At 42.6% G+C, this 16,687-nt stretch overlaps 1 protein-coding gene across 2 annotated transcripts in view; it reads left to right on the forward strand.

Annotated features, from left to right (window-relative positions):
- The window catches only part of LOC144826942 (uncharacterized), a 137,519-nt gene that overhangs the window by 88,157 nt on the left and 32,675 nt on the right, over positions 1 to 16,687 (forward strand). The window lies entirely within an intron of this gene.

Consider the following 16,687-nt stretch of genomic DNA (forward strand, 5'->3'; position numbering starts at 1 on the left):
TGTGTTCACATTGACTGGAACCAATGAAAATGTTATTATAATAACTAGTCTTCTCGCGGTGAAGACAGAGTTTCCCTTTCCTTTCGAAATCCAGCAACAAAGCAGGACCAGCCCCACCATTTGAGGTGCTTTCCATGTTTTCAGCCCATTTTGGAGTTTTCTGTCTTTTGTCATTTGCCTTTCTTTGGACACTCTCCCTTCTTTTCTCTGCCATGTTTAAAAACATTTTTTCTTGCTCATGTAATGAACAGGTCAAGTTATCTCTGTGTGCTTCATTTAAGTCTATGGTACCTATAGTCAGAAAGTATTCTCCCATATAACGTGTAACGTCACTTTTGGTAAGTGCAGGATTCAGATTTCCACGTATAGGAAGTTCTGAAAATATCACGTCAGAGTTAGAGTAGTAGTACTGTAACGGTCCTCTTTTGTAAAATAAGCTTGCTAAAATACTACAGGAAATTCCATAAGTCAAGGGTAGGTGATGGTAAGTCACGCCTTCAGCTACAGAAGTAGGTGCAGACATAGCAGTCTTCTATTTCCATAGTTTCTACATAATGTACTAACAAGTTTGCGAAAACATTTAAATGAGTCAGTTTTTAACTCCGTGGTAATGTAGTCCTTCCTCATCTGATGCTTCTAAGTCTCGTTTTGTTTGTCTGAGTGCTTTTTCACGTCTTTCTACACTTCGTGTTGTCAGTTCTTCAGTATCAGTGGTCACAGTTTGTGTAGGGTCAATATTAGTATTTTTGCTTACCATATAAGGAATGAAAACTGTTAGTCCTATCCAAACTATTAACACTATAGCTATACTACATATACATACTTTGCAGCATGTTTTGCAACAACTGCGTCTAGGCCTTCCATTCACACTTGAATCAGACATTTTCACTCAGAAGAAGTTTTCAACCCCTCTTTGTAACTTTGCACAGGTAGCTTACACTGGGCAACTTCAGGTTGGTTCGTCTTCTTCGGCAGATAGATCAGCAAACTGTTCTTCGTCACTCTCGTCAGAGATATCAAGATCCTCAAATTCCTCCAACACTAAGTATGTCCATTCAGGATCTTGGTATTTTTCGTTCAGTCTTTTTATTCGAGCACTCCTTCTTTTGGAGCTTTCTCCAGCTTGCTCTGCAATTCGTGGACTTTTCCTTCTTTCTGCAAGCTTCTCTTCTACTGTTTTTACTCTCAGTCTCAGTCTCTTAATATATCTTGGTTCGATATGTTTCTTTTTCTTGAGTCTTTTAGCTGGCACTGTGATTTGGCTTTCTTCTAATGCTCTTTTATTTTCATTTGTTTGTGGCACTTCTGCTTCTGTTTCTTCCCTTCCTGTCTGACTAGTTCCAGGTCTTGTATCTATTTCTTCTGCCTGGTTACTAAGCTGGCCTGGTTCAGGAGAATTTTGGTTTTGGCTTTTGAATGTTTCTATTTCTGAGTCCTGAACACGTTCTTCTATTTCTATCTGATCCTGTTCAAGCACTTCGATCCCTTCATTTTCTTCTGCTCGAACCTTTACACTAGATCTAGTCTGTCCCTTTTCAATTTCAGGAGTTTGTGGAGGTGTGTCGATTACTTGCTCTGTCCCTGTCTGACCTTCCTCTTCTTCCTCAGATTTGACGTGAATCTTAATAATCTGAGGGTCTTCGCCTGTGCCTATCTCTTCCTCTCTATTCCACTCTCTATCTTCATAGATTTGACTTCTTGTTCTGATTGGGTCTTCAGTCAGGTCGATTATGGGTATCCAATCCTCTTGACTGGTGCTCGGTTGTTCGTCATCAGCTACTTCAGGACCAACTTCTGCAGACCCCTCAGCTGGACAACCTTCAGCGTCAGTCTTCTTGTCTGGAATCACCCTCTTGGTGTGGCTGGCATGGATCCACTTTGGAACGCCGGCACACTTCACCGCTGTCGTGGTCACCAGTATTATTTGGCGTTTTTCTCCCCACCTCGGTGCAAGGCAACTCGAACGAGTATGTTTCTTGATTCTAACCCAGTCGCCAGGAACCAATTTGTGGACTGGGGTTGTTGGATTGGCGACGGCGTCTTCCCCAATCTGGCGAGAGATAGAACGCACTTGGTCACCCAGTTGCTTGCAGTACTCAAGTACCAAAACATCAGAAATGTTTAACAATTTGTATCCTGACACCCATGCTTGTCTCATCACTCTTCCCATCAGGATTTCATGAGGGCTCAGGCCTGTTTTTCGGTCTGGAATACTTCTGAGTCCCATCAAAACAAGAGGTAAAGCATTTATCCAGTTCATGCCAGTAGAATCACACATCTTTCCTAATCTCGATTTTATAGTGCCATTTATTTGCTCTACTACTCCAGACGCCTCTGGACGATATGCACAGTGCAGCTTTTGTGTGATATTGAATGCTTTACAGAGCTGATCGATTACCTCATTCTGAAAATGTTTGCCTCTATCTGATTCAATTGTGACTGGCACCCCGAACCTAGGTATCAATTCTCGTAGACTCCAGTAGCTCCACAGCGCCGAGACACCCCCGGGTATTTGTTGCGCTATAAAAATTACGTAAATAAATTAATAAAATAAATAACAATTTGGCTACTGTTATGGCGTCACTCTTCTTGGCAGGGTAGGCTTCCACCCATTTTGAAAACAGGCAGACAATGACAAGGACATATCTTTTTCCCTCACAACGAGGCATGGTTTTGAAGTCAATCTGTACTCTCACAAAGGGACCCCCTGACTTCCTAATCTTCCCTAATTCAACCACTGTTCTTTTGCCAGCGTTGAACTGCTGACATGTCAAGCACCTCTGGCAGAGTGACTCTGCTACCTTCCTGAACTTCGGATTATACCATGTTTGTTGGAAAACCAGAACCATGGCGTCCCTACCAGTGTGTGAATCTCCATGTATCAGTCTGGCCATAGAAGCAAGCAGATGTCTAGGCAACACAGGCATACCATTTGGGCCCACAATGACACCATCCTCACTTCTCGGTCGACAACCAAGTTTCCTCCACTTTTCTTTCTCTTTCGATGGCACAGCATGCTGCCAATCTCTCAACTCTTCCCAGGTAGGCACCTCTTCAAACACCATAAGTTGGCAGCTGTTTCCAAGTCCCCCCAGTTTAACATTTACAGACATGCGATTTCTGGCACAATGTTTGGCCACTTCATCAGCAAAGTTATTTCCCAAAGATACATGGTCAAGGCCCGATTTATGAGCAGCACATTTGACCACTGCCAATTCTTTTAGTAATTGGATTGCCTCCAGTAAATCTTGTACAACCTTCCCATTTCTGATGGGAGTACCTGAAGAAGTCAGAAACTCCCTCTGTAGCCACAATTGGCCAAAGTCATGCACAACCCCATAACAGTACTGACTGTCAGTATATACTGTTATTCTTTTGTTTTTCCCAATTTTGCAGGCTCTTATCAATGCAATCAATTCGGCTACTTGTGCAGACTTCACCCCAAATAAACAGGATGCCTCTTTAATGCTGTCTACAGAGACTACAGCATAAGCAGCACTTAGGCCTACAAGTTCGTGTCTCATACATGAGCCATCCACGAAAAACTCCTCATCTTCCACAGGCAAAGGTCTTTCCTTAATGTCTGGGCGTGGTTTAGTACTGAATTCTGTCAGGTCAATGCAGTCATGCTCGTTCTCTCCCTCGGCTTCTACAATCATTGAGTCAGGGAGTAGGGTGGCTGGATTCAGTATATTACATCGAGTAATGACTACATTTGCAGCACCCACGAGAATCCTCTCGTATTTAGTCAGCCGACTAGGGGTGAGATACTGAGTTTTAGTTCGGGTTAATAAAATCACAACTGCATGAGGAACATACACAGTTACAGGATGTCCCATAACAATGGATTCACTCTGCTCTAAACTCGTGCAAGTTGCAGCTACTGCTTTCAGACACCCAGGTAATCCAGCAACCACTGGATCCAAAGTGGCAGAAAAATATGCCACCGGACGTCTAGTCAACCCATGCTCCTGAGTTAGGACCGACAATGCACAATTGTCTCGTGTGTCACAGAACAGGGCAAACTCCTTAGAATAGTCAGGCATCCCTAAAGCAGGGGCTGTACACAGACAATCTCGTAATTTAGTAAATGCTGTTAAGCTTTCCTCATCCCATTCCACTGGGTCCTTCGCTCCTTTCTTTGTCATTTTTATGAAAGGCTTTGCCAGGACTGCGAATCCCACAATCCATTGCCTGCAGTAACCTACCACCCCAAGGAACATTCTGACCTCTTTCTGAGTACGGGGTAACTGCATCTTTTGAATTATTCTGACTCTCTCTGAGGTGACTTTTCTGATGCCTTTTTCTATCTGGTGCCCCAGATATTTCACTGACTTTGAACAAAACTGCAATTTTCAGGGGCCACTTTATGTCCCTTTTCACCTAGGTGATTCAGTAAAGCAATGGTGTCAATCACACAATCTCTATGACTTTTGGACACCACCATGAGGTCGTCGATATATTGCACCAAAACAGACTTTCCAGGTAAGACTAAAGATTCAAGGCACTTTTTCAGGATCTTATTAAAGATAGAGGGGCTTTCTGTGTACCCCTGGGGGACACGATTCCAAACATACACGTGACTGTCGAAAGCAAATGAGAAAATAAATTTGCTGTCTGGATGCAATGGGATCGTAAAGAATGCGTGACATAGGTCTATCACAGTGAACGACTCAGCATCCCAAGGAATCTGATACAGGATCACTGCTGGGTTCGGGACAATAGGACAGCAAGGAACCACAATTTTGTTTACCTTTCTCAGGTCCTGCACTACTCTGTATTTGCCACTAGGTTTCTTGATTCCAATTATGGGTGAGTTACACGGACTACTCATCACTTCTTGTATGATGTTTGCTTCTAGCAATTTTTGTATTTCAATGGCAACTCCTGCTCTCACTTCGGCACTCATTTTGTATGGCTTGGTATTGGGGTAAACTGCATTTTCTTTCATGGCTATTTGTATTGGGTCTACATTTGCCATTAATCCTACATCCTTTCCAGTAAAGTCCCATACCTCTGGTTTCACTGTCTTTTGGAGTTCTACGGGTAAGTCTTGTATAGTCATTCGTTTAATTTCTGAGTCAGGTCTGATCAACATTAATTTGTATATGCCATCTTCGTCTGGGGTTTGAATTTCGACGCCTTTTGGTGTGCAAAAGATGGTGCAAGTCATTTTGCACAACAAATCACGTCCCAGTAAGTTTACTGGACTGGTATCACAAACGACAAATCTGTGCATTTCCTTAAAATTCCCTATTGTGATCTCCATGGGCTCGGTAACGGGGGTACTAATCAATTGATTAGATACACCCACTACTTGGATTGCTTCTCCCGAGAGGGGTAGGTTTGGAACGTCCGCTGTTCTCACAGTAGAACGGGTAGCACCAGTGTCCAATAAAAAGGTGACATCATTTCCATCAACCTTTCCTTCAATGTATGGCCCTGACTGGTCTACCGGCTAGGAGGCGCCAAGTACACACTCCTCGTCCTCCCCTCTCAGGCCCCGTCAGTACTGGTCGTCACAGAGAAAAGTGTCATTCAACAGAAACTGCGAAGTTGCTGCATTTCTATTCTCATTGCCTCCCCAGATCTCTATGTCGTCACCCTGTGGTGATTTTCCCTTATAATTTGGTTTTGGCGCTCGGGGCAATTGACTTGCTTTTACCTGTTGCAGGGTCTTTCTTGGTTTTTCATTCTGCATCTGTGGAATTAAAACAGGGGTTTGGGTATTATCATGCTGTAAATATGGACACTCGTCTCTCCAGTGCCCGATTTCTCCGCACTGGTGGCAGGGAAATTTCTTTTTAGCTTCTTCTCTGCTCATTTTTACTTTGGGCTTCCCTCCACCCCCAGAGCCTTGATTTTGGGTATTCTTATTCATTTTATTCAATTGTTTTTCCTGTTGTTCTGCTAACTTTACTTGTGCCCACATGACTTTCTCCTTCAAAGCCTTTCGCTTTTCTGCCATTTCATCCTCACAGTACTTTGCGTACCGTAGGACCTCATCCATTTTCTTAGACTGCCAACAAATTTTATTATCTTTGATCCACTGGCAAATTTCGGGTCTTAAACCGTTTACAAACCTGTAAATGAAGTGGGTCATGTCCTTCATCTCGATGTTATCTATACCGCTGTATGTTTTAAACACCTGTAACAGTCTTTCATAAAAGGAGTGTACAGTCTCATCCCTTTCCTGCGTGGTTCTATCTATCTTGGTCCAATCAGTTTCCTTTGTGGGCACCTTTTGCTTCAGGTGTAGAATTACCTGATCATATTTCTTCATCACTTCGTCAGAGGGTGCTCCTGTGTTAGGGTCCCTCGGGTATTCCTCACTAGGCCAAGCTATGGCGATCTTACACTCGGTCCATAAATCTACAGGGACCACAATGTCAAAGAACCCATCCAAGTCTTTCCACAGGCATTTTTGCACCTTTACAAACCTTTCCACCTGCCTGTACCAGTCCACAGGTTTCTCTCGTAATTTTGGGAAATCATTTGTAAAGGACACAATATCCTGTCGAGACCATGGAACGTGCACGTATTTTCCACCTGGCACTTCACGCATAGGGTATAACTGTTCTGGCTTATCAGCTTCTTTTAGAACGAATTCAGGGGTCGCTTGTTTGGATCTAGCCTCATCTTTCTTTTTGGCCCATCTGACTTTCCATTTTTCTACATCTCCCCATTTCTGCAACACTGTCAATAATTCTTTGACCTGTGCCTTTTTCCCTGACACATTCAGGTTTTCCAAATCTTTGTCTGAGAAATCTGCTCTGTACGGCTTTTGCAATGGTTTTGATTTTGAAATATCTATTCCCATACTAGCTGCAGTGTCTGTCAGTTTTTCATGGAGTACTCTAGCATTCCGGGTAAGGCTCTTACAGATAAACAGCAGCTCTTCCTCAGAGTAGGTATTTAGTCTGTCTAATCCTACATTTCCTGCTATCAGTTCCTCTATTTCTACTCTCAATTTGTAGAGATCTAAAGGTTTCGACTGAGGAACTTGTTTCTCTAATTCTCGACTCCATCTTTCAATTTCTTCTGGAGTCACTAACGTGACACTCTTGGTACCCGAAGTTGATTCCATTTGAATCTCCCTCGTGTTGAAAGGATTATGTCTTTTCTGCATCCTTCTCCCTGTGTCCCTATTGGGTAGATCCAGTAGCGAGACTTCGGACTCGCACTCACTTGTCTGGTCATCTACAATTAAGGGTTCTGGTCTCGGCTGTGCCATAACTGGGGTAATAACTGGAGTTTTTGGACTCCTTTGCCGGTCCCCATACAACGGAATCACTGGTCCAATAGTTACCGGGATTGTCAATGCTTCAGGGCTTGTATTTAACTGGGAGATTTTCTGAATTATTTCAGCTCTCTGCTTTGCTAGAGCCTCTTGCTCCTTTTCTTCCAATAACCTGTCTAAGGATTTTTCATGTAATACCTGTGGGGTCAAAGTTGGGGCATAACTCGGGGCAGTGGGATGTGTCTCACTTGGCCCTTCACCATAATTAGGTTTTGGGAACAAACTTCCTGTGCCTAGGGATCTTGGTTCTTCCTCATACAGAGGTTTTAAGAACGGCATTCCTGAGCTTGATGGTCTTGCTTCACTTTCGTAGAGAGGTCTAGGGCAAAAGTCTCTTTCACGTGAGTATCTCGCCTCTCCACTAGCGGGTATTCTTGGATAAATATCTCTCGCATCTATGGGTCCTAAACTTTCGGTATAGGGAGGTATGTGACAACCCCCTCCTACACTTGCGGATCTGGCCTCATCCTGGGGCGGAGGTCTTCGAGAATTATCCCCTTCACTAGAAGGTCGGTGTCCTTCATTATAAGGAGGCGGACTTCTTATAAACATGTCATCTAACAACTCATCATCCGACTCTCCAATGGGCACCCAGTGTTTGCATTTTTCTGTTTTCTTTTCCCCCCCAGGTGGACCACCCATGGGCATCATTGGAAACAGTCCTTCTACAATCATATTCTGTCTCCACTGTTTCATCTTTTTGTCTCGGGTCTCCTGTTTCAATTTCGGATAAAATTTTGTTAACCCTTTATCCATTCGGGGCTTATCCCTTTCAAAAGCCTCGATCTCCCATTCCTCTAGGGCTTCGTACTGCGTTAATCTAGGTCTGGGATGTAAATCATTCATTCGGGTTCTCAGATTAAATAGAATCCTGCCGTTAAATGTACCTTCTAACGGAAAAGCCAAAATTCCGTCATCTTTTGTGTACTCCGCCCAGTTTTCCAACCATACACATGAGTGGTACCCTTTATCAAACATCATGAAAGATGCGGGAGTATTCGGTGGTGGAATGACAACACCTTCTCTGGTTCTAATCGGTTTGTCTTTTTTTAAATAATTCTTCACCTTATTCACAAGGGACAATTTTCTCTTATTTCCGTACATGATGTCGGTTTTATGACCTTTCAACTGATCGTTCTCAAACCCTAAGTGTCGAGGATCAGGTCTGGTATGCGGTCTATACGAGTGCCACATACAATTTCTACGAGTGACTTTGTTTACAAAATCACTTCCAATCCAAGTGCGTCTTTTATTTCCGTGCGACCAATGAAATTCACGAATTCAAATAATCTCGACCAATGGGTGCGCGGCCTTTTCGCGAGACAGTTCTCACGCTTCGGCACACACCCCTCCTTTACAATTCCAGCTCCGCTACACACCCGCTGCGTCTACCAATCCCAGCGCGGCACGGAGTGACGTCAGAGCAGCTTCGCGACTGACTCCCTCCTTTACAAGGTAACGGAAACTTTCTTTCTTTCTAAAGTGCTAGTGCTTGGTTATTTAACAACAAATACACATTCGCCACTGTACTCAAGTGTCTAGACAGTAAAGATACTTTTCACTGCAAGTAAACTTTGTTTGTCTACTTTTCACACACTACGGATAGATCTCTTCTGCCTACCCTCACTCAAGCATTAGAGAACCTGTTACTCCTTTGACTCATCCACTTCTTTTCGGGATATATTCTAAGCCCAAAGTTTCACCAGCGAACCCTTTTGCTATCACTCAAGCTCCGACGAACCTGCTACTCCTTCTGATGTGACCTTTACTAGGTTTATATCACAATAGAAATTTTGACAGTGAACTCGTTGCTATCACTTATTCAAACATACATTCAGAAAACCCTAGTTAGTGCTTCCAGTTCTGCCTAACCTGCACCAACTTTCCTAAAGCCAGTGACCTCAAAGCAAGTGGATTCTCTTCACCACTCGCTATTCAATTCCCCGGGGATTCCCAACAAACATATAACGCTTTACTTAACGAATGGATTAGTACATTTATCAGTACACTAATAAAAAATTTTTTTAAAACATTTCATAATTTTTCAAAGCAAACATTTCACGTGAGTGATCAGGTCACCAATGTTCACCTTTTAGCAGCATAAACACACAAAAAAAAACTTTTAGCAGCATCCAACTTATCTGCTACCAGAAAATTACTGATAGAGATCGCGGGTCACCCGACCAATAATTTCACCAAACACGTACTAGGCCCACGTACTTTCCTCCAATTAAACCCACATACATTAATCCGGTGACCTTTCACTCTCTACTACCAGTAACCCTGGGTTCCTTCCTATTTAATTCTAGTGAACCCGACTTACCATCCACCGTTACAGGTACCTATGACCACGATAGATCAGGGAGCTAGCTGTGAAAGAAAGGCAGGCAAAATACAAACCCAACTTCATATAACTTTGATATTCATAAAATGACCACGGACAACTGAAAAGTTTTAAAAGGTTTATCTAAATTTCAGTTTCTGAGAGCATACAGTTTACAACAAGAAGGCAGTCTATAATCAGAACAACGAAAAGCACATAACTATATAAAAAGAAAATTAAGGCAACCATTTATAAGTTTCTAAATGTGAGATGAGAACAGGGAATATACTAAGCGGATTCAGAAAACGTAACTTGAGAAATGGACAACTATAAATGGGTAAGCTATAAACGTACTAGAATTACACTAATGGGACGTACTTCATGAGTTATGAGAAAGTCTTAGGAATCCTATACATCTAGAGGCAGGGGAAAAAATGGAACATGCTATAAATCTATCAATGCTATTTCAATCAGACTGCAGGAATAAAGTTATAAACCACATCTATAGTTCATAGACAGTTTGGAGAAAATATTCTCTAAAAGGTAGGGAAACATAGGAACATGCTATGGAAATAAATGCATTGACTTTTCATAAGGTAGTGTGCGGAAAGCATGGAAATTAACGTATGCAAAGGTTTGTCTTTATTGAAGCAAAGACAGAAAAATAGAAGGTGCAGTATAGAGTTTCTCAGCAATATATTTACCTAGAATGGTGTGAAAACCAACCCTGGCCACGGATCAGTCAAGGACAGGAAATACCCCAAGGAAGGACAGTCATCAATGGACAGCAGATGCAGAATGGACACCCCAGGACAGGACAGGAAAACCAGATTAGGATCAGGACAGGACCACCAAGGCACGACCAGCACCCGCAGTTCGGAAGCAACGCCTGCGCTCCACCCTCTCTGCAGCTATCAGTCAGAACCCCGATTGGGTTAGCGAACTCCCCAGCAAAGTGCTCCGCCAGAACTTAAGGTTTAGTAAAACCTTTGAGTCTATGGTCAAATTCGGACAGAGTGCTCCGCAGCGCTCTGTATTCAGTCACATATTGAGTGCGTTGGGTCAGTGACAGGTCAGCTATTCAGACAAGTCGGATAATTTCTCTAGCTGAACCTAGGCTAGATATACTGTTTTCGGGTCAGTATACCACCCCCCAATGTTGCAAAGTGTCAGAATCCTCAATTTCGATTGGTCCCCACGTAGGATAGGTTAACACACCAATCAGAACAAACTTCTACAAGCTCGGTTTTGCATTTTAAAGAACTGCCTAGTGAATTTGGGGTTCCCATGACATATTCTACAGAATACAATAGGAAAATATACAAATGTTGCGAATGCAGAACATTTCAGTTTTTCTAGCTGGGTGAAGGTGCATCTTCCCAGGCACGTCTTGGCTGCTACTTCTGGTTGGCAGCCATTCAATGCCACCTTCCACCCTTGGTCATGCGTGGTACTGCACTTCAACATGGACTCCCGAGCATCCCATCAACCCCTCATTCCGGGGCACATGAAAAGTAAGCGAAAACAAATTAAAACATAGAAATAAATGATTTCACTACATATCATGAGTTGCTATTTTATATTTCTTACTATAAAAATATACTATGCGATTACGAATTAGTGCAATCAGACAATAACACGAGAGCATCTGCGCAAGCTTCACCATGTGAGTATTCAAACAGCCATATTAGAGGCAAATACGCATGCGCACCATTTCCCACCAGAACTGCAACTACGTCACGTCACGTGAGTGTGACTAACGCATGCTCAGTAGAAAATTCCCAAGCGACGGCCATTTTTAAGGACAAGGGTTATTCGTATTAGTAAAACACATAGGCAAGTGTCACTAATATACACGTACATCCAAAATAAAGGAAATTAGTAAGACATACAAATTGGATTACAGAGTTATACATAATGCGAGGTTCATGACTCAAGCAAGTCGCGTAAATATGCGAAATCTTGCTCTATCATTTTGATGATGGCTTATTTTTCTTTTTATTTCCATGGCATATGATTCGAAAATAAAAATACCTATTGCACTTACCAGTCAGGACTAGACCTGTTTGCTTTGCCAATGAGTGTTCTGCTAGGGGCTGCATTGTAGTCTTCCTGTTATCAATTATCTGTTCCCGAAAGAACACATCAGTAAAATCTAACCTATTTTTTACTATGAAGGTGACGCATACTTCACTGAAGAAGAGGTCCAGTGTCCGCATGTTGCCAGGAGTATTTTATGTTTAAGACAAGATCACCATTGGGATTGCTGAAGGGGACCCTAGGAATACTCTCAGGATGTATATGATGATGTTGGAGGAACACTTCAGTCCTAGGATCTATTAGGCCTAGGCAGTGAACTTTGTTCGGTTCATGGAGTCTGTTGAGTTTTTTGCAGAAAACTCTGTTTGCGATGTCCAGTGGAGTATTTTCCCCACTTGTGATCGCAAACTGTAAGTTTGCGATCACAAAAGGTAAGTTTGCGAGTGCGTGCTACAGCTCGGGTAGAAGTTCTACCCGAGCGGCAAGAATACCAGCACATACTGCCGTTCGCACTACACTCTGCCAATCGTGGAACATCACAGCGTTTTTTTGTAACTTCGCGGAGTTCCGTGTAGCAAAACTCTGTGAACTACACCCAGGCCTAGGATCAATGTGGTTATGGAGAGACAACTTTTTACAAGGGTTTAGAACAACACAGTAAAAATGGGCAATTATACGGCATCTCTCAAGAGTTTAGCAATCACTTGTGAGTTTGGTGAACTAACAGAGTCATTAATTAGAGATCAATTTGGTAAGCTGGACTGATAACCCCAGAAAACAGTAGAAACTGCTAATGAAAAACTCCACTTTGAGAAATGCTATGGATATAGTAGAAAGTATGGAACACACGACCGGGTGGGTCAAATAGATGTGGATTAGACCTACAGCTTCTGGTGAGAGTGTAGCTCAACTCACATTGAGTACAGAAGACGATGACGAGTGTCATGTTACGGTGCATAAAATAGGAACAACCAGTATTAAGAGTAACTCTAAAAGGAAAGTTAATGCCATTAAGGACCAAAAAGATGTATTGAAAACAACAATAGGTCCATTGACCCTCGAGAGGGTTTTCACATTCGAGTATCTGGGGGTGACATTTAATCAGAAAATGACCTGGGATACACACCAGACGAAGGCCAATCTTAAATTGGCTCAGTTAACGGGTTGTATCTCCAGGGTAATAAAGAGGTCAACCTTCAAACTCCTAGCGCCCCTGCTCGAAATTTATAAAATGCAAGCTAGGGGGGCAATTACATATGGCAGGGAACTGTGGGGACATACTGCTGCCCATAACCTAGTAATCAAAGAAAATAGGTTTCTTAGACAAATGGTAGCTTTGCCTCCAAGCATCCCGCTTCTACCCCTCAGACTTGACCTGGGCCTCAGATCGATTGGTGAAGAACTGGGTTTAAAACCATTAACTTTCTGGCGCCGACTCTGGACCACCCCAGAGCTTAGGAGTTATAGGTTGGAACTGTTAGAGATTTTAAGTCTACCAAATTCCTGGAAAATCCCCTGGCTAAACTATATAAAAAAGTCATTTGTAAGTCTAGGAAAACCAGATTTATGGTTAGACCCAGAAAATGCATGCTGCAAGATCTCACCTAATGACCTAACAAAGGATTACTACACCTATAAACTAAACACGTTGTTAAGGAATGAACGCATGGGGTCCCGAACTAACCCCTTCACCCAATTTAAAGACGCTTAATATCTGGAACAGGTCTTAGACGGAATTTGCCCCACTCTGACTAGGAAGTTGTTCTTGCAGTGGAGGTATGGCACCATCCCTCTAAGAGCATTTACAAGCACCTGGTCACCGTCCCCCTGCAACAAGCAATGCCCTGCATGCTCCTACTAACTGGAAAATGATATACATGTCTTGTTTTTTTGCAATGCGTACTACAAATCCAGAAAGTACTGGCTTGTCCCCCTTTTAAAAAATCTAGGCTGCAGGCAATCTAGCTCAGCCTTCAGATTGCTGAAGACGGACTTATCTCCTCTCATTGTTTTTGCGGTAGCCAAATTCCTGACTGCGATGTGGCACAAGCGCTCCCGCTACATCGCGAACCTTGACAACGAGTTGGCACAGGCACACTAAAAATCTACTGCATTGTCAATCAGATATTCGAATGGACTGCAATTAACATAATTAAGTACGCGAGCTGTGTCTTTTCTGTTCTCTAACTGCCTAATTTGCACCTTGCACTAGCACTTTTAGTACATTGTTAACTGGAAATGTTTTTAAGATCTCGAATTTTAATCATGTAGCACTGTGATGTTTTAAATATTTGGATGCACATCATTAAGGGTCCAAGTGACCGAAATAAAGATTGAAAATGAAATGAGAGATTCAGTGTGATAGATCTTTACACAGCATACCACCAGGTGGTGTTGCATAAAGACTAACACCTTCTCACATCTTCCCTGCCACCTGTGGGAGCCTTCAGGTTTAAAAGAATGTTTTTTGCTTTAACTTCAGATGCTGCATGTTTTCAGTGGTTAATGAAGGGTGTCCTGGAGTGAGCCAGCAATATTTTATTCTTTCAGGATGACATTATTGTGTGTGGCAAAGACTGAGCAAGCCATGAAGTCACTTTGAAACAGGTCTTACTGAGAATAAGAGACAGTGGACTCACATTATAACGTGAGAAGTGATAATTCAGAATGGGCACTGTCTCTTACCTTGAGCACACTATCTCAGGAGAAGGTATCAGGCCCAAGGTGAACTTAACAGACTCCATCACTAGAGCACCTGCTCCTGTAGACAAAGGCCAACTAGCAGCCCTAAAACAAGCTAACAGGTATTGAGTGCTTCCTCAGCAGTTGCTGTGGGAACAGGCGATGATCACATTTGCTCAATTGACCTGATACCAGAGGTGTTACAGGAATCGTCATCTGCAGATGCGAGCGACAGTGATGTTGCTTCCCCCACACAGGACACAGAAAGGTTTGGCTCTCAGTGTGCAAGCCAAATTGGAATGAAAAAACATTGTTTTGTTTTATTTTTCTTCTGCTCTCACAGGCACACACTGGGTTTCGATTTGCTCAGTCAGGCTAATCATATATTGATTCTTTAGAGGGTTTACATAAATTTAGCATTTAAATAGCGTTTTTTTACATATAAATTGATTTGAATAAGTTTTCCATTTTTACATATAATAAATTTTTTTACACTGATTTTATGACAATATTTTTATGCTTTTTAACCCCTTTGCAGCGGGGGTAATTCCCCCGTAGTGCTGGGGGGCGGGCGCGCACAGCGCCTCGGTGCTGATGACGAGCTCAGCTCGTCATCAGCTACGGTGCTCGTGTGCTGATGACACGCCCATTCCTTAGAACGCTCAGCACAGCAGGGGAATTACCCCCCACGTGTGAGCGTTCTAATGGCCATGACGAGCTCAGCTCGTCATGCGCACACGAGCACCGTAGCTGATGATGAGCTCAGCTCGTCATCAGCATGGGAGGGGTTAATAGGCTTATTTTAGCATTGGTAAGTGAGTGGCACTTCAGATGAGGAGTAGGTGTTATGTTTCCACAAGTAGCAACGCAACCTTTAACCTACATTTTCCATCTTTAATCTGCATACTGGTTCAATCAATGACCTTTTACCCACTTATGTGCTGAATAAATGTTATATGATTACCTTGAAACTAGCCTAATTTATTATGCATGAAGAGTCTTAGCATCATATCTTACTCCCCTCCACATGACGTACATAACAGGATTAACATACTCTGTATAAAAGTCATCGCTATCTTCATCTTTGGGCGACAGGACTACTTTGAGTCATTATTATTATAGATTATAGGTTCATGTACATAATCATACTCACAACATATCGACTGTGGTTGAACCCCTGAGTTTACCTTTTAGTAGAAAAGAACCCCACCTTCACTAGGTAAGCGGAGGAGACACTTCTACTCTGTCACTGACACAGAGGTCCCTGCTTTCTCAGTCTTCAACACACAAAGGTCTGACATCCCTTGCGGGGTGCCCAACTCGTGACCAAGATTGGGTTCTTCATTCTCGCCATTCAGGTAATGGGGTTGGCTCTTTCTTAGGTAATTCCTAGCTTTCTAGACAAGTTGTTTTGAAAGTGCTATGCCCACACAACTTGGGCATAGCACTTTCAAAAAATTAGTCAGGAAACATGTTAAATCACTCTCCTTACTGGAGGATAAGGCACTATTCTCACAAACATCGCATGCATGGATGACCCTAAATTCTAATAAATCGCTAACAACACAAACATACTTCAACCAGGATTACCCGAAAGCCACAAAAATGAACCTTCTAAAACAGAGACTAGGTATTCTGCTAAGCACAGAGCACCTACTGCCATGGCTAAGGAAAGACGGAAACAAAGCCTGCAGGCTATGTAATTCCAAGTGACACTCTTCATGTAATCTGCTCATGTGCAGAACTGCAACAAGCACGCCAGCTCCTTCCTGAAGACCAACTTAAGCAAAAAGGGATCAGCACCAGAAGGCAAGCGGTGCTTGCCTGCCTGAATCTGTTAAACACTAAACTAAACTGTAGATTTGTGAAATTTCTGGCAACGGCCGAGCAAAGAATGCCAAAATTGGTGGATAACGCTACCGACTCAGGTCGATTAGCAGACGGACAATAGCATCTAAAGACACACTCACTGCACATGTCCCTCTAGCACCAGAGGGTCATCCTTGTGAAAAGCAAAACTCTTGTCGCAAAAATAGCACACGGCTGAACAGGATGGGAACAATCTAACACAGGGATCAGTATTGCTCACCACTCAGTGTAAAAAGTGTGTTTTGACCAGTTTTATTGAGTTATTTTGTGTACACCGTAACAAATTTTCAATTTTATGATCTATTTTTTTTGGAAAGATATTTATTGTTTTTTATTGTTACAAAACAAAGAGTCATCCGTTTAAACAATGAAGCAGTATAGCACATCACCGTAGCACCATAGATATCATTTACAGACTGAAAGACACCAATTCATCTATTTTCAGTTACTGAATTTATGATCTATTTTAATGC

This window comes from Lissotriton helveticus, chromosome 4_1, assembly GCF_964261635.1.
Source record: "Lissotriton helveticus chromosome 4_1, aLisHel1.1, whole genome shotgun sequence".
Lineage (NCBI taxonomy): Eukaryota > Metazoa > Chordata > Amphibia > Caudata > Salamandridae > Lissotriton > Lissotriton helveticus.